The sequence below is a fragment of the Phacochoerus africanus genome, chromosome 6 (assembly GCF_016906955.1).
Source record: "Phacochoerus africanus isolate WHEZ1 chromosome 6, ROS_Pafr_v1, whole genome shotgun sequence".
In the NCBI taxonomy this organism is placed as follows: domain Eukaryota; kingdom Metazoa; phylum Chordata; class Mammalia; order Artiodactyla; family Suidae; genus Phacochoerus; species Phacochoerus africanus.
The window spans coordinates 93,018,890-93,038,525 of record NC_062549.1 but is presented as its reverse complement, the minus strand read 5'-3'; the positions used below and the strand labels follow the sequence as shown (position 1 = coordinate 93,038,525).

The following is a 19,636-nucleotide window of genomic DNA, read 5'->3' as shown; positions in this document are numbered from 1 at the left end:
CCCTCTCTCTTTTTTTTGTCTTTTTAGGGCCACACCCATGGCATATGGAGCTGCAGCTGCTGGCCCATGCCACGGCCACAGCAATGCCAGATCTGAGCCCTGTCTGCAACCTATACTGCTGCCCGAAGCAATACCGGATCCTTAACTCACTGAGCAAGGCCAGGGATTGAACCCTTATCCTCATGGATACTGGTCAGCTTCTTAACCAGCTGAGTCACAATGGGAAATCCTCAAATTCTCTTTTGCCATGCATTGCCCCCACCTCTCACTTAAGTCTACTTTTGTCCAGGTCACCAGAGAACTTCATGTTGTTCAATCCCATGGTCAATTCTCAGTCCTCAATGCCCATGACCTCTCAGCAGTAGCGGATCCCACTTTGAAGAAATGTTTCACTTTGCATTCACCACTATTTTCCTTTTACTCAGTGGTTTCTCCTGAATTTCCTTTGTCTGTATCTTTTCCATCTCTCCAACCTCTAAATTTTGGAGTAACCCAGGGGTCATACCCAGACCACCCAGACCACATCTCTTTAGTATTTACACTTCTTTCTTTTCCTTCCTTCCTTCCTTCCTTCCTTCCTTCCTTCCTTCCTTCCTTCCTTCCTTTCCTTCCTTCCTTCCTCCTTTCCTTCCTTTTTCTTCCTTTTCTTTCTTTCCTTCCTTCCTTCCTTCCTTCCTTCCCTTCCTTCCTTCCTTCCTTCCTTCCTTCTTTTTCTTTCTTTTTTTTTTCTTCTTCTTCTCTTTCTTCTTTCTTTCTTTCTTCTTTCTTTTTTCTTTCTTTCCCTCCTTCCTCTCTTCTTTCTTTTCTTTCTTTCTAGGGCCACACTCACACGGCATATGGAAGTTCCCAGGCTAGGGTCCTCAATCAAGAGCGCTAGGCTGCTGGCCCACACCACCAGCTCAACGGGCAACTCATTCGGATCCTTAACCACTGCTCGGAGAGAGGCCAGGTATCGAATATGCATCCTCATGGATACTAGTCCATGAGCCATGACGGGAACTCCCTCATTTCTTTTTTATGTTAGCCATGGACTAATCCCTGAGACCTATGACTCTCTGACCTTATATGGCAAAAGGGACTTACAGCTGTGATCCCTCCCCTGGACTCAACATGTAAATATCCACCCTCCTATTTCACTATGACATACTGCACACCATTGCATGCATAACAGGCATCTCCATCTTGACATGTCTAAATTCAAACACCCCAGACATGCTTCCCATGCAGTTTCCCATTCCCCAATCACATCAATCCTCCTATTTGTTCTGACCATGAACCCTTGGTGTCATCCTTGACTTCATTCTGTTTCTCACACCCCACACTCCATCAGCAAATACTGATATCTTTTCCCTCAATATATATATTTAAATATTTAGTTGTGCATAACTCTATGAAAAATATGTATTGCACATAACTCTATGAAAAATATAATAAAATACCTTTCACCACTTCTCTGCTCCAATAGAACCACCATTTCTCACTTGGATTATTGCAGTATCCTTATAGTCTTCTACTTTTGTCCTTAATCCTTTAATACCTATTTTCATAATAGCATCCAAATTAATCTTTTTAAAGCCGAAGTTGCATAGAACATGATGGAGGATGATATGGGAAAAAGAATGTGTATGTATGTAGGATTGAGTAACTTTGCACTACAGCAGAAATTGGTACAATATTGTAAATCAACTATAATAATAATTATTATTATTATTATTAGGGTTAGGTTTAGGGTTATAGGGTAATAATATAACTATTATTATTATAAAACAAGTTGTATCACTTGACCTGTTAGGTCAGAACTCCCCACAGGTCCACTTTATCCCATAGGTCCTTTAGAAGACCCTCTATCAGCTGACCTTATCTCCCATGCCCCCCTCCTCCCTTGATCCACTCTAGGACACTGGGCTTTTTGCCAGTCCTTCAGTACTCCATGAGTGCGCCTTCCTCAGAGCCTTTGCTCTCTAGAATTTTCTCCCTCCAGGTATCTATGTCTCATTTCCCGACTTCCTTCAGGTCTTTGTACAGATATTGTCTTCTCAGTAAGACCTACCCTGACCTCCCTTTACAAAACTGCAGATTCTTCCTGGTGCCCCCCTCCCCCCTCCATGCTCCGTTCTCCTCCACGGTACTTCACAAGGCTGTGTGTCAGGGTGCATTTATTCTGGGCTGTAGTTTAAAGACAGGTGGGTATTGAGGCCTTCAAGTATAAACTACAATCTGTTATGCAAATACCATGATTATTCCCAGGAACTGGCAACACTGAAACATTAAATTTTTTTATTATTGTTGTTGATTTATAATGCTCTGTCAATTTCTGTTGTACAGCAAAGCAACCTAGTTATACATTTATGTACATCCCTTTTTTCACATTATCCTCCATCATGTTCTATCATAAGTGACTAGATACAGTTCCCTGTGCTATACAGGAGGATCTTGTTGCTTATCCATTCAAAATGCAATAGTTTGCATCAACTAACCCCAAACTCCCAGTCCCTCCCAGTCCCTCCCCCTTCCTCTTGGCAATCACGGTTCTCCATGTCCATGAGTTTGTTCTTTTCTATAGATAGGTTCATTTGTGTTGTCTATTAGGTTCCAGGTATAAGTGATATCATATGGTATTTGTCTTCCTCCTTCCACTTACTTCCCTTAGAATGAGTGTCTCTAGTTGCATTCATGTTTCTTCAAATGGCATTATTTTGTTCTTTTTTATGGATGAGTAGTATTCCATCGTGTATATGTACTGCATCTTCTTAACACATTCACATGTTGATGGACATTTAGGTTGTTTCCCTATCTTGGCTGTTGGGCAACACTGATACATTAATGAACTTGCTCAAAGTATAGCTTTTATAACTAATAGGTATAAAGGTTGGGAATTGGAATCTTGGAATTGGATTCTAAAGCCCTTGCTTTTGATCACAATATGTTGGTTAAATAAAGTATCCCTTATACACATGATAGAATATTATTTTTGTATTAAGAAGAATAAATTAGGATAATGCAAAAAAATAATATATATGGATGTATGGCTGTATCGCTTTGCTGTGCATCAGAAATGGACAGAATATTATAAATCAACTATAATAAATTTTTAAAGGAGTAAATTATATCTTTATATATTTGAATGGAAAATTGCCTACAAAATAGTAAATGAGTTATGGAACATAACATAGTATTATCCTGCATTGTAAATATATATAATCATAGTTAGTCTAAAACCTAGTAGATCAAGAAGTTATGAAGTCTGTTTCTTTTTCTGTATCATCAATTTCTTTATAACACTAATAAAAACATTATCTGTTAAAGTTTTTGAGTCAGGCAGGGGCATGATCAGAGCCATGCTTTAGATAGATAATGCCGTGTATATACCAACAGAAATCTTATCATCTTGGAAGCCAGTTAACATACTCATGCTCATTTTCACTTTCTATTGTGTTGATTGATGCCTTCAAGATCTTTACTGAAATCACTCCAGACACATCTAGATCTGTCTATACAGTACAGGCAAAGTGAAAATTTTGGTCTAACTGATCTAAATGGACACTTCCCATGAATTGTTCACATCTAGGGCTGTTTGTTATATGAACCGGAGAGATTTTAAGAACAGATTCTTAGATCCTACCCTGAAACTGGGCACCATGTATATTTTTAAAAACTCAGTAGATGATTCTGATGCATGCTTAGGCTTGAGAACTGAAATCTTGGGCCTACATGATGTCTTCATAAAATTTAAATGGAAATGTACATGGCAAAGAGAGGCTTAGAATTTGTCTTCCAAGATGTTTTTCAATATGTGCCAGAAAATATATATGTGTATATATATATATTTGTCTTTTTTTTGTCTTTTCTAGGACTGCACCCATGGCATACGGAGGTTCCCAGGCTAGGGGTCTAATTAGAGCTGTAGCCGCTGGCCTTTGCCAGAGCCATAGTGATGCGAGGTCCCAGCCGCGTCTGTGACCTACCCCACAGCTCATGGCAATGCTGGATCCTTAACCCAGTGAGCAAGGCCAGGGATCGAACCTGCAACCTCGGGGATGCTAGTTGGGTTCGTTAACTGCTAAGCCACGATGCGAACTCCTGTACCAGTAAATGTTGGTTGAGTGAAGCAGTGAGTGAATAACAAGGCCCTCCAGTTTGGCATTACAGTTGACCCTTGAACAATACAGGGGAGTTTCCACCCCCTGAGAAGTCAAAAAAATTATGTATAACTTTACAGTTGGCCATCTGTATTCACAGTTATACATCCATGGATTCAAGCGACCATGGATCATGGAGTACTGTAGTACATGGTTACTGAAAAACATCAGTGTAAGTGGACCTGCACAGTTCAAACTTGTGTGGTTCAAGGGTCACCTGTACTTTGATGTGTTCATCAAAATTCAGAGTCTGCTATGTAGACTCTGAGCCAACACCTAGAATTTCCATTTCATCCATTGCCCATGCTGATTTGCCTTGGGGATGCACAATCTTGGTAATAAATGTTAAAAGACACTGGTAAACAAAACCAGAATGCTTATTTATTAATTTATAGTGAGAAATATACTTGCTCACTAGTCCAGGTAGTCCTGTTAGCCTGACCAGGGCATTCTCTTCCCAAAGATAGGCCACATGGGAATCCAAGGGACCACTGGATTGTTTGGGAAGCCCTGAGTCAGGGCAGGTGAGCAGATGCTGCTGGTGTGGATTCGAATGACCCTCTCGCCTGAGCTCTCCATTTCCCTGGTAGGTCTTATCTGCCCAGGACATGGGATTCTGCTGCCAGCCTGACTTATCACTTCATTTGTCTCTGTCACTTACCTCTCTTTATGCCCCATTTCTTATTAACCATCCTGTTTGACTATTCATGTGCACATGTGAGATTAAGTCTTGCCTTGGTCTCAAGTGGAATTGCTATACATCTCCTGTGATCTAGATGTGTAGCGTTTTGTTTAATCTCCAAAAGTTAAAAAAAAATCCCCAAAAGCCTCCACCCTATTTCTCTCATTTCCAAATTATGGTAGAGGATGTGGAGGGTGAAGATACTCCCCTAGCACACCACCACGTACCACCAGCTGAGCCGCCAAACTGCTTTGTAAACGGATCCAAAGAAAAGCTGTGAACTGGGTAATAGGATCGTGTAGCTCTCAGGGCTGGAATGTTCACCTAACTTATCACTTAGCTTTTGAGCAAGATTCCTTCATGTTTAAAACAGCAAAACAGGAGTTTCCTTTGTGGCTCAGACAACCTGAGAGAGTGTCCATGAGGATGCGTGTTCCATCCCTGGCCTCCCTCGCTCACTGGGTTAAGGATCTTGTGTTGCCATAGAAGGTCAAAGATGTGTCTCAGGTCTGGTATTGCTGTGGCTGTGGTGTTAGGCCGGCCGCTGCAGCTCTAATTCGATCACCAGCCTGGAAACTTCCCTATGCTGCAGGTGCGGCTATAAAAAGAAGAAGAAAACCAGAACAGCAAAAGAACAACAACAAGAAAAAAATCTAAGAGACTGTAGTGTGTGACTAATGTCAAATTTAAATCTTCATGAAATGGACAGTTTCTAGGAAAATATGAATTGCTAAAACTGATTTACCTGTGTATATAAACCTGGGAAAACGAACACAGAAAATATTGTAAAAAGTACGTAACAATAAGAAACAAAGCCTATTTCTGGTGAATTCATCACGTCTTTCAAGAATGGATAATTTTTGTACTAGAAAATTTGTTTTAAAATTTGGTAGAAGATATGTGAGTTCCCACTGTGGTGCCACAGAAATGAACCCGACTAGTATCCAAGAGGATGCGGGTTCATCCCTGACCTTGCTCAGTGGGTTAAGGATCTGGTGTTGCTGTGAGATATGGTGTAGGTTGCAAGATGTGGCTCAGATCCCACATGGATGTGGCTGTGGCTGTGGTGTAGACCAGCAATTTGCAGCTCCAATTCGACCCCTAGCCTTGGAACTTCCATATGCCATGGGTGCAGCCCTAAAGAAAAAAAAAATTGGCAGAAGATAGAAAGCATTCATTTATGATTTGGAAAACTAGTCAAAGCATGAAAAGGAAGCAAAGTCCCAACCTAGTTGTCCAGGCTGCTTGCACACTTGTCATTTTCCTTCTTCTGCTGGAGATTTTTCTTGGAGAGCTGAATTTCCAGCCTCCCAGGGAGCTTGAGGAGAAGAAGAGCTTTTGCCAGCATCTTTCCCAGTAATGGAGATAAGCATAGAGTTTTAATTTCTGTTGTGTCAGAAACAGAGCAGAGAGTGAGAAGCTTCTGAGTGATGGATCCTGAGCTGGCCACACTCCCTGCAGTGGACTGGCCCAAAGAATTCAGGAAATGTTCATCAAAGAGGAGCCAAAGCAGAGGATATGGGGGAAGGTCCTGCTCCAGCAGGCCCCACAGGGTCCTGTTACAGGAACTCCTTCTCACACTTTGACCACACAATTAGATGTGATTACATGTAATTAAATTGTTTTCATTGTGTTACTTAAGTTCAGAAATGGGAGTACCTGTTGCGGCTCAATGGATTAAGAACCTGACAGAGTGTTCCTGAGGATGTGGTTTGGATCCCTGGCCTCGCTCAGTGGGTTAAGGATCCAGCTTAACCCACTGCAAGCTATGGTGCAAGTTGCTGCAAGCTGTGGTGCAGGTTGCAGATGCGGCTCTGATCTGATGTTGCTGTGGCTGCTGCGTAGGCCTGCAGCAGCAGGTCTGATTCAACCTCTAGCCTGAGAACTTCCATTTGCTGCAGGTGTGGGCCTAAAAAAAAAATTCAAGAGATGAGTGGTATCTGAAGTTCTGGTGTCCCAAGACATTATCAGAAACAGAAATATATATTAGAGACCAATGTTACACTTCTCTAAAGGGGGATGAACTGTGGCCTGAGCTTTTAGGGTTGCTGTGCAAAGCTAGATAAGATGCTGGGTGAAGTAGGGTAAGAAAGTGTCTGTCTTCTGTCCTGGGAAACCAGCATGGGGGCTGCAACCTGCCCTATTCCATGAAAAGAATGTGAGAAATTGGAAACCAAGCCTTCACTTGGATGTGGGTGTGAATTCTCACTCCGTGCTGGAAATCAGAGCCTAGAAATTACCTTATAAATAGGTGAAACTTATAAGGCCCACACTGGGGCAAATACTAAATTGACCCATGGGGAGACGTCCACATGGCGACACAGGTGTGGACTAACTGATCAAAGAGACTGAGGAAGGAATCAAGACTATAATGCAAAAATAAACATCTTGAAAAAATGTCAGACCTAAGGGAATGGAAAGAAGTAGACATTTTGAGAAAAGAAATAGGTCAAAGCCAGTAAATCTAATGTTTTAGGAGCTATCTAGATACTCATGTTGCAACAGAAGAAAGGCTGGGGGAAAAATGTAATTGTAATGTATACATGTAAGGATAACCTGACCCCCTTGCTGTACAGTGGGAAAAAAATAATAATAAATAATTAAAAAAAAAAGAAAATAAAATTGAGGGAATACCTGTTGTGGCACAGTAGAAACAAATCCAACTAGGAACCATGAGGTTGCAGGTTCAATCCCTGGCCTCGCTCAGTGGGTTAAGGATCTGACGTTGCCATGAGCTGTGGTGTAGGTCGCAGACATGGCTCAGATACAATGTTGCTGTGGCTGTGGTGTAGGCCAGCAGCTGTAGCTCCAATTAGACTCCTAGCTTGGGAACCTCCATATACCACCCAGGTGCAGCTCTAAAAAGCAATAAAGAAAAAAAAGAAAAAAAGAAAAAAGAAAAAAGAAAAAAAAATTGAGAAGTCTCACTGATGGATTGACCATGGAGTTGAGGTTGGAAGTGATATCAAGGATGATAGTATGAATGGTGGCATCATTCATTGCAGTGGGAGACACTTGAGGAAGACCAGGCTCAGGTGCTCAATTTTGAACATATTGATTGTGAGATGCCTTGAGACATGCAAAGGGAGCTGTCAGTACAGCTAGGTTTAAAGCTGAAAGGTCTCTAGATCTAAAGCTCAAAAGATACCTGGGGCCACATCCCCAGGGCATCACATTTGCTTTGATGGGTAGGGATCCAGTATGGAGCTATGTTATTACAAAGCTAAAATACTGGGAAGCCTTATCTAGAAAAAAAGATACAGGGAGATCCCCCTGGGGCACAGTGGGTTAAGGACCTGGCATTGCCACAGCCGTGGCATAGGTCACAGATGCTGCTCAGATTCAATCCTTGGCCTGGGAAATTCTATATGCCATGAGTGTAGTCAAAAAAGGAAAAAGAAGAAAAAAGAACAAAGAAAAAAATAGCAGAGGAGTTCAGAGGAGGGAGAGGTCACTTCTGGCTGATGGAATCAGGAAAGACTTCAGGAGGCAGGTGTCAGGTGGACTGAGTCTTCAGGCTGAAGCCTCCCAGACCCTTCAGCTCCCCTGGATATGACCCAAAGAGGTCACCTTCAGGACCTACATCAGTGTAGTCAGTGCAGTGGCTATTTCTACCTGGGCCATCTAGGGCAGACTCCTCCCCAATTTAAGGCTCCTCCTTCTATTCTTAACCATATCCCCCTGTTTCCTGCTGATTGTCCAGGCCAGGAGGCAGTTTTATCAGGGTTTCCACCATGCTGTCCAGCAGAGTATGCCCTCAGTGCAGGGTGAACACCCTGACATGGGTCTATGGGAGGTAGACTGAGACAAGATGGATGAAATTTGCTGCATGGGAATGGTCCTTCCAAACTAGTCATGACAAAACTGCCCCAAGCTGGTCCTAGGACACAGTGCTCACATATCAGTAACAGGAGGGAACAGAAGTCCAAGCTAACCCTCTTTGAGCTCCAACTCCTTCCATGATGCATCTATGGGATTCTGAGGGTTTCAAGACCACTAATGTCTTTTTTTTGTTTGTTTTTGTTTTTTTTGCTTTTCAGGGCCACCCTTGAGGCATATGGAGGTTCCCAGCCTAGGTGTCCAATAGGAGCTACAGTTGCTGGCCACAGCCACAGCCACAGCAATGCAGGATCCAAGCTGTGTCTGAGACCTACACCACAGCTCATGGCAACATCAGATCCTTAACCCACTGAGTGAGGTCAGGGATCGAACCTGCAACCTTGTGGTTCCCAGTTGGATTCCTTTCCACTGCGCCACGACAGGACCTTCAAAGACCACTAATGTCTTGAGGAAGACAGGGAAGCCCTGTCCCAGTTTTCTGTGTTGATAGAGGTGGAGAGTTCCATTTGACGAGGGAGGGCATCTTTCTGATTTGCAGAAGCTAGATGAAGGTGTAAGTTCTCTAACAGCCGTGAATACAGGAAATAGTGACTGGTGTTGGCTGCCATTCCCAAGAGCCACACCCAGGAAGTACCCCCCCACACCCCACCCCACCCCCCGGCATAGGTCTGCCCTGGGCCCTGAAGTGAAGGTTCTTTCTGCCCCAGCTGCTTAAGGAAGCTGTGGGATACTGTTAAGAACAGGAGGAGGGGCCTTGAATTTGGGAGGAATCATCCTGGATGGCCCAGGTAAAAATGGCCACTGCACTGACCACACTCATATAGGTCCTGAAGGTGACTGACCTTAACCCAACATGGCAGATACGGGAGAGCAGCAGGCTTGAGGCAGAGGAGGTTCTGGCTGTCGTGGGCAGTGTTCCAGCAAGCCCAGTCACTGATGATGGAGTCACGTGTGTTAAGAGTCTAGGTCTCTGTCAAGGCCAAGGAGTAGGGAGGTGAAGCAGCAAAGGTGATCTGAAGGTGCTCCAGAATTTCCTCAAGTTTACAGTAGAAGGTAAGACGACCAGGCTGTTCCTGAAGGCCGAGACCAGATGTGGCGGTAGAAGCTGAGTTCCTCCTGCAGGGGCTCCAGAGCTTTTCCTCAGCAGTGGAAGAAAGCCAACTCCCTGGACATTCTCAGTGAAAATTCTCCAGGAAGTCATTACTGCAGCTATTATGACAGTTATAAAAACTTTCTGCCCCCACACAGCCACTTTCCAGGGTGTAGCACAACCCTGGAGGCTGAGCAGGACCCACTCCTTCACTTCAGGGCCCAGGGCAGACCTATGCCGGGGGGTGGGGTGGGGTGTGGGGGGGTACTTCCTGGGTGTGGAAGAGAATCTTCAGCTAAAAGTCATGTATGTAGCCTTCGTGAGTCATACAAATGCAGCATCAACAGGATCCTCCAGGGTTTAGAGAGATAACCAGAAAGGTGCTTTATCCATGTTTGAGAAAAGGCAAAAAGTTAGTTGCTTAGAGGTGGGACAAAGTCTGGGTCTCTGTATCCATGTTATCACAAATAAGAGTTCATCCTTTTAAAGGCTGCATAATATTCCACTGTTACGCATATACCACATTTCCCTTATCTACCCACCTTCTGATGGATATTTGGGTTGTATGAATCACACTGCAGTGAATATACAGGTGCCAATATCTCTTTGAGGTCCTAATTCCAATGCTTTTGGAGATATACCCATAAGTGAGGTTGCTAAATCATTTGATATACTCATTCAGGACCTACGAATCCTGACAAAGGAGCTCACAAAGAGATGGGCTATCACTCCCACACAGTACAAGACCCTGCCACCTTGGTTAAGTTCCTAAAAATTATATTTGGGAACGCAAGTGTTGCTCTATTCCCAACACTGTCAAGAAACAGCTATTGACCCTTTCAGCACTCACACCATTAAAGCAAGTCCAATATCTATTAAGCCTTTTGGGTTCTGATGCCTTTACAAATTTGCCTTAAGCCCATTTCTGTTGTTACTCACAAACCATCCCACTTTTAATGTGGCCCCTTACAGCAAACTGCAATATAATAGGCACTCCTATCAGTGCACAAATTTTCCTTCACTGTAGAGACTTTAGCAAACTTCCCTCAGGCCTCTAAGTGTCTCTGGTCCTCCATGTGGCCAAAAGTTGCCCATAGACTTCATTTTTTTTTTTTTGCTATTTCTTGGGCCGCTCCCGCGGCATATGGAGGTTCCCAGATTAGGGGTTGAATCGGAGCTGTAGCCACCGGCCTACGCCAGAGCCACAGCAATGCGGGATCCGAGCCGCGTCTGCAACCTACACCACAGCTCACGGCAACGCCGGATCGTTAACCCACTGAGCAAGGGCAGGGACCGAACCCGCAACCTCATGGTTCCTAGTCGGATTCGTTAACCACTGCGCCACGACGGGAACTCCCCCATAGACTTCTGATGCATATTGCTCTCCTCTGGCCCTGTGTTATAAATGCCATTAGAGCAGTAGAGAGCAATTACTGGCTGCATCCTAGGCTCTCCTGGAAATAGAGACTGACTCTCACAGACCCTAAGCCCATGACCCTTCATACCTAGCTGTCTATCATTCCTTATGTCATGTAAACAGCACTTGCAGGTTTGGCATGGACAATGAGGTCTCTTTTCTAAGATAAAAATCTTTATAAACCTTTAAGCACAAAGTCTGGTCTAAACAATACTCAACAAAACTATTACTGTTATTATTGGACAAAGACCATAGACATAGCCAGTGTTCCCAGTTGGGAGCCTGGTGCTCCCAGTCCCCCAGCCAGTGCCCTTTCATCAAGCACCCCTCTCAGGAATGCCTCCCCAGAGACCAGGGGACAGTACCAGATGAAAGATTCAATTCCAGGAAGCCATGTATCTGTATATCCGTTACACAGAAGGGAGCCTTGTGGTCCTGTTAGAGCCTTTATGTTCAATAGTCACTGACTTTAAGAAGACATTAATTGCATTGTGTTGACAGTAGCTGGCTTCTCCAGCCACTGTCAGGTACCAAGTACTGATCACATCTCTGCAACCGAGGGGACAGGGGCAGAGGAGTGCATGGAAGAGAAGGATATGCTGCATGTGTAGTTCTTGTGTAGAAAAATATTGCATATTTAATGTACCATAAATACAAATATAAATCATATATATATTTCTTAAATGGTTCCCAAGATTTCCCACTCTCATCCCCTCAACTGTGCTAGGATAGTGTTTACTCCTGTGATTAGATTACGTAACTTTCAGAAAGGGAGATTATTGGAAGGGCCTAACATAACCACGTGAACCCTTTCAAACCAGTTTTCTCCAGCGGGTGGAGAAAGAGGAAGAGATGTTGTGGAAACATGAGAGATTCTTCCCGGCTGCAGTGGAGGGACCCTGGGTTAGGACTTGAGAGCGGCCTCTAGGAGTTGGATATTGTCTCTGGCTAACATGTTAGCAAGACCTGTAACCACAAGGAACTTAATTCTTCCAACAATAAAAATCTCTTTAGAGGAGGACCCCAAGCTCCAGATCAAAATGCTGTCAGCTGACACCTTGATGTCAGCTTTGTGAGGCCCTGATCAGATAATCTAGCCATGTTATGTTAAATTTCTCACCTATAGAACTGTGGGGCAATAAATGGGTGCTACATTAAGTCACAAAGTTGGTTAAGCCACAAAACTTGTTATGAACCCACGACACGTTTAAAGAAATAACATTTTTTATGAAAAAAAACCCTTCTATTTTCTAAAACAAAAAAAAATGTGGTGCAATAAACACGCTTTATAGACATATGATTTATAAGTATTTCTCTAATTTTGTGACAGCCTGATTGCAGATTTCTGTTCTAGTGTGGAAACTCATTTCTCCTTTAATTTCCAGATCTAAAGGAGATCCAAGACCCAACTCCAGCTTGGTTGGCAGTTTTTTTCAGAAAGGCTGAATGACAGAGTGGTTTCAGTGTTTCCTGTGCAGAGCAATCGTTATTCCCCAAGGGCAGGAAAGAAAGGGAAGCACCCTTTTATTTGCCCTGGCTTCCTGCAAAGAGAGTTGCTGGGAAGCGGGTCTTTTGGAACGAGGGGTGAGAATCCGAGTGATTGAGCTGCAACATGGTGGGTGCAATAGTGTGGGTGGCTCACACTGTCTCTGCTGCCCTCTGTGACTCAGCTGTCCAGACCCTGCTTAACAGCTCTCTGGGTGGGCAGGACCTTATATCCTGACTCTATTTAATTGCCATGCATTCCCAGGGATCCTGAACTTGCAGGAGGCAAATGGCCCAGGAGTTGGGAGCCTCAACAGAGGTTTAAGCCCTGGAACAGGAGCCTCATGTCAGGCTGCCTGTTCAGCTGCAGATGACACAGAGAAGAACAGTGCAATCCAGTCAGACCTGGTTACCTGTCAATAGCCTTCACATGCTTTATCTCTGAAGACTTCTCTGAGTTCAGGCCAATGGAAGATGCTTCTATACTCATAACTGCATTTTTGCCTATAGCATCAGTAGTGGTGCAATTTCCTTTTTCTATAATCGTTGTTTGAGTTTCTCTCTGAAGGCCATAAGCCACTTGAAGATTGGAATTGAACTTTATTATCTCTGTATTCCTGATTTCTTCTCTGCTGAATCATAATAGGCACTCAACTCCCAGCACCACAGTAGACACTCAATAAATAATTGTAGCATGAATGAACAAGCAGCATCACTTTAGAACCTACCTGGTACCCTGGTGGGCAGGTTTCACTGTGTGTTTTCACATACATCATCCACCCACACTTTGCTGCCTTCCTGGGTCAACAGCTCTGCTCCAGGCAGCCCCGCTCATCGATGCAAGCCTGTGGTCAACACAAAAGTCATGCTTTTATAGGCAGCCTGGGGTAGGCCCTCCTGGATACAGTGGTTGTCTTCTGTTGCTACCCTCTTCAGTGAGTCAAATTTCCTTTCTCATTTTTAATAAATGTCAAATGTCAGTTGCCTAACAAAGAAGCTGTGGGCAAAGAACAAAGTTCTGTGTGGAAAATGTCAACTCCCTATGTCCCCAATGCAAATATTGGTATTTACCTTATGCTGGGAACCAGTACAAAAGCCTTATAGCCTGCAGGTTTGACTTTACTCCCACACACTTAAGAGAGCCTGGTCACTGCATAGGAAACCATATTATGCTGGTGAAACATGAGTCCTAGAGGGGTTATTTGACCTCTAAAAGGTCACACAGCTAATCAAGGGACAGAGTCTGGGCTCTTGAAACAAACTTGGGAATCATCCCCCCCAAAATCACAGCCCCTCTCCCATCCCGCTGTATGACTTCAAGCAAGTCACCTGCAGTCCTGTTGCCTCTCTCCCCCAAACTGCTCTGAAGCATTTCTAGCAAGAGAATATTCAGCATTGGCTGAATTCCTCCTCCACTCCACATAATTATGGCAAAATGTCTTGCAAAGGCAATCTGTGCAAACTGTGGTCAGAAAATTCTCCTTATATGGAGTCAAAATCTAAGCAGCTTATCCCCAGGTCACCTGCATGGTGATGGAGAGTAAGTCTCATCTGTACCCCTCTCTCTCAAGTCCCTATGCTTCTCCTGAAAAGACTCCTTCTTTGGAAAATATTTGATTATGAAAACAATTTCTGTGGGGTAGGCCTGGAGAGGAGAAGACGTAATGTGGCTGGAGGCCAGGGTCACTGGGAGGGAGTTAGCCAATACACATTCCATGCTGGTAAAATGCCAAGGACTTTTCAAAGCAGTCTAATCTTAATGTTCTAATCTTAATGTTCCATCCATCCTGTGTCAAGGCATAACACAAACACACGCATACCAACCATGGAACTTTTGGTAAGAGTTTACCAAACACAATGGCCTTGTGCTGGTAATGTTTTATGAAATTAAAGGAAAACAGACTTTAATCTGTAGCAGCAGATTGTGCATGTGTGTGTTGGGGGAGAGGGGGGGCAGGTGCCAGAGAGGACAGAAATACAGAGTTGAATGAGGCGGAGAGTCCAGGAAGAACAAAAGATCTGAGATATAAGCCTCTGGGAATTCACAAACATTGTGAGGAAGTCTCTGGATCTCTATAGGACTTTGGGTGTACACACACCTATTTTATTTGACCCATTTCCCCTGTCTTCACCCCCCACGATCAATCTTTTTTTTTCTGTTTCTATGAGCTTTTTTTTTAAATTCCACATATAAGTGAAATTCTACAATATTTGTCTTTTCCCTATCTGACTTATTTCACTTAGTACAAGCCCCCAAGTTTCATCCATGTTGTTCCAAATGACAAGTTTTTCTCCTTTTTTAATAGCTGTATATATTCCATTGTGATATAAATATATACCATATCATCTCTATCCATTCATCTGTCAATAGACACTTAGGCTGTTTCCATATCTTAGCTGTTGTAAATAGTGCTGCAGTAAACACAGGGGTGCAGACATTTCTTTGAAATGATTTTAATTTTCTTAGGCTGTATACCAGAAGTGGAATTGATGGATCATATGGTAGTTCTGCTTTTAATTTTTGGAGAAACCTCCATGGCTGCACCAATTTACATTCTCACCAGCAGTACACAAATGTTCCCTTTTCTCTACATTCTCACCAGCACTTGTTATCTGTTATCTTTTTGATAATATCCAGTCTAACAGGTGTGAAGTGATAGGTCATTGTGGTTTTGATTTGCATTTTCCTGATGATTAATAATTTGAGGGACTTTTCATGTACCTATTAGTCATTTGACTATCTCCTTTGGAAAAATACCTATTTAAGTCCTTTGCCCATTTTTATATTATTTGTGTATTTTTGCTATTGAGTTGTATGAGTTTCTTGTATATATTTTGGATGTTAACCCCTCATCTGATATAGGATTTACAAATGTTTTCTCCTATTCTATAGGTCGCATATTTATTTTGTTGATCATTTCTTTTTTTGAGTAGAAGCTTTTTAGTTTAATGTAAGAACAATGTCTTATGTTATAGACATACTTGTGTGGCACATTCTGGGACTCCACCCTCTGATCCATGCCTGCTCCAGCTTCAGTCATCCTGAAAAGGCAGTTCTGGCATAGCACATTATAGGAACCCCTAACCCCCCACCCCAGCCCCAGCTATCCTGCCAAGATAGCCCAATGTGGTGTAACCCAGGATAGTCCTGCTGACTTCTACTCCAGCTTCAACCAGTTGTGAACACCTGGGACATGCCTTCAAGACTGAGAGAGGCAGCTGTTTGGCCTAATTCATGGACGCAAGTGCAGAAAGTCAAACTAAATGAAGAGACAGAAAAATATGTTTCAAATAAAAGTACAAGATATAACATCAGAAAAAAATCCTAACGAAATGGAGATAAGTAATTTACCTGATAAAGAGTTCAAAATAATGGTCATAAAGAGGCTAACTCAACTTGATAGAAGAACGGAGAAACATGGTGACAACTTCAGTAAAGAGTTAGAAAATATAGGAAAGAACCAATCAGAGCTGAAGGACTCAATAACTGAAGTGAAAAACACATTAGCAGGAATAAACAACAGATTAGATGATAGAGATGAATGGATCAGTGACCTGGATGAGAGAGTAGTAGAAAAGCCCCAATCAAACAGCAAAAAGGAAAAAAAAACAATTAAAAAAGTGAAGACAGTTTAAGGGACTTTTGGGATAATATCAGGTGTACTAATTTGTGTACCATAGATGTTCCAGAAGGAGAAGAGAAAGAGAAAGGGGCATAGAAATTATTTGAAGAAATAATAAATGAAAACCCCTCTAACCTGGGGAAGGAAGCCCATATCCAGGTCTAGGAAACAAGATGAGCTCAAAAAGATCCACAAGACATATTCTAATTAAAATAACAAATATGAAAGATAGAGAATTTGAAAAGCAACAAGAGAAAAACAAGTTGTCACATACAAGGGAACCCTCATAAGATTTATCATCTTATTTTCAATAAAAAGTTTATAGGCCAGAAGGGAGTGAAATGATATACTTAAAGTGATGGGAAAAAAAAAACTTATAACAAAGAATACTTTACTTGGAAAGGTTGTCAACCAGAATCATAGGTGAGATAAAGTGTTTCTCAGACAAGCAAAAACTAAAGGAATTCATCACCACTAAACTGGCCTTAAAGAAATATTAAAGCGTCTTCTTTAAACAGAAAAGAATAGGCCATAACTAGAAATAAGAAAATATATGAAAGAAAAAAACTCACTTGTAAAGGCAAACAAGCAGTAAAAGCAGTGGGTCAGCCATTTAAAAACTAGAATAAGGTTAAAAGACAAAAGTAGTAAAATAAGATATAACTGCAATAAATATTTAATGTTTACACAAAATAAAAGATGTAAAATATGACATCAAAGACATAAAATGTGAAGGGAGATGAGGAAAAATGTAGTGTTTTCAGGATGCATTTGAACTTAAGCTACTATCAGCTTAAAATAAATTGCTTTATATATATGTGTGGTGTGTGTGTGTATACACATATATGTATAAGTCAATACATATGAACCTCATTGTAATAAAAAACCAAAACCTACAGTAGATACAAAAAAATAAAGAGAAAGGAAACCAAATATAACACTAAAGAATCATCAGACCAGAGGGAAGAATCAAGAGAAGAAAGTAACAGAGAAGAGCAGGTAAATAATCAGAGAGCAATTAACAAAATGGCAATAAATACATATTTATCAATAATTACTTTGAATGTAAATGGGCTAAATGCACCAATCAAAAGATATAGGGTGGCTGAATGGATTAAAAAAAAAAAAAGACCCATCTATATGCTGCCCACAAGAGATAAATGAAAATAAAAAGAAAGCTGGGTTAGTAATACTCATATCAGACAAAATAGACTTTTAAAAAAAGACTATAACAAAACACAGGACATTACATAATGATAAAGAGGGTTAATCCTGGAAGACAATACAGCACTTGTAAATATTTATGCAACTGCATAGAAGCACTTAAATATATAAAGCAAATAATAACAGACATAAAGGGAGAAATTGACAGTAATAAGAAAATATTGGAGAATTTTAATACCCCACTTACATCAATGGATAGATCATCCAGACAGAAAATCAATTAGAAAACATTGGTCTTAAATGACACATTAGAGCAGATGAGTTTAAAGAGATATACAGAACATTCCATTCCAAACTGCAAAATGCACAATCTTTTTCAAGTGCACATGGAACATTCCCCACGATACATTACATAGTAGCCCACAAACCAAGTCTCAATAAAATTAATAAAATTGAAGTCATGTCAGGCATCTTTTCTAACCGCATATTAGTTACTAAACTAGAAATCAAGTACAAGAAGAAAATTGGAAAGAACTTAAACATGTGGAGACTAAACAACATCATACTAAGCAATCACTGTGTTAACAAAGAAGTATTTTTTAAATAAAAAAATATATCCAGGAGTTCCCGTTATGGCTCAGTAGGTTAAGAACTCGACTAGTATCTATGGGATGCAGGGTTGATATCTGGAAGGCAGCTATGTTCACCACTATACTACCAATGCAGAGTTAATATCTGGCTTCACGCAGTGGGTTGAGCATCCAGCATTGCCGCAGCTGTGGCTCAGATCCTGCATTGCTGTGGTTATGGTATAGGCCCTGAAGCTGCAGCTCCAACTCAACTGCTGGCCTGAGAACTTCCATATACTGCAGGTGTGGCCATAAAAAGTAAAAAAAAAAAAAATCTTCAGACAATGAAAATGAAAACACAACTTTCCAAAATCTAAGGGACATAACAAAAACAATTCTAAGAGGGAAGTTCCTAGTGATACAGGCCTACCTCAAGAAACAAACAAATTTTCAAGTAAACAATCTAACTTTACACCTAAAGGAACTAGAAAAAGAAAAACAAAACAAACCAAAAAACATAACAAAGCTGATTTAAAAAAATGGAAATAGCAAAGGTCAGAACTGAAATAAATGAAGAGAGACTCCCCACCACACACAAAGTAGAAAAAAATCAATAAAACTAAGAGCTAGATCTTTTAAAAGATAAAAAATTGATAAACCTTTAGTCAGACTCATAAAAAAATAGAGAGAGAGAAGGCCCAAATAGATGAACTCAGACATAAAAGAAAAAATAGATACCAAAGAAATACCAAGAGTCATAAGAGAATACTACAAAAGATTGTACAGAGATGAATGGACAACCTAGAAGAAGTGAATTTCTAGAAACATACAATTTTCCAAAACTAAATCAGGAAGAAATAGAAATCTGAACAGACCAATTACTAGTAACGGAATTGAATCAGTAACAGAAATCCCAACAAACAAAACTCCAGGACCAGAAGTCTTCACAGGTGAATTCTACCAAACATTTAGAGAAGAGTTAATATTTAACCATGTCAAACTATTCCAAAAACTTAAAAAAGAGAGAATGCTTTCAAACCCAATCGACAAAGCCAACATCACTGTGATACCAAAATCACACTAAGACACTACACAAAAGATAATCTCAGGCCAATATCCCTAATGTATATAGATACAAAAAAATTGTCAACAAAATATTAGCAAATCCAATTCAGCAATACATTAAAAGGGTCATATACCATGATCAAGTGAGATATATTCCAGGGACGCAAAGATCGTTCAAAAATCTACAAATCAATCAATGTGATATAGCACATTAACAAAACAAAGGATAAAAATCATATGATCATATCAGTAGTCACAGAAAAAGCATTTGACAAAATTCAACATCAAATTTCGATAAAAACTCTCAACAAAGTGGGTGAAGAGGGGACATACCTCAACATAAGGTCATATGTGACAAACCCACATCATACTCAATGATGGGAAGCTGAAAGTTTTTCCTCTAAGATTAGGGAGACAAAGATAGTTGCTCTTGCCACCTTTATTCAACATAGTATTTGAAGTCCTAGCTACAGCATTCAGACAAGGAAAATAAATATTAAAAAATCAAAATTGGAAGGAAATAAATAAAATGTCATTATTTGTAGATGGCATGACACTATAT

The 19,636-nt window shown here is 41.2% G+C and overlaps 1 long non-coding RNA gene across 1 annotated transcript in view; it reads right to left on the bottom strand.

Moving 5' to 3' along the window:
- LOC125129504 (uncharacterized) overlaps positions 1–19,636 on the bottom strand; it is a 39,381-nt gene that overhangs the window by 14,214 nt on the left and 5,531 nt on the right. The window contains exon 2 of the long non-coding RNA XR_007135489.1: positions 13,382–13,498. This is a non-coding gene — a long non-coding RNA (uncharacterized LOC125129504). The remainder of the gene's footprint in view (positions 1–13,381; positions 13,499–19,636) is intronic.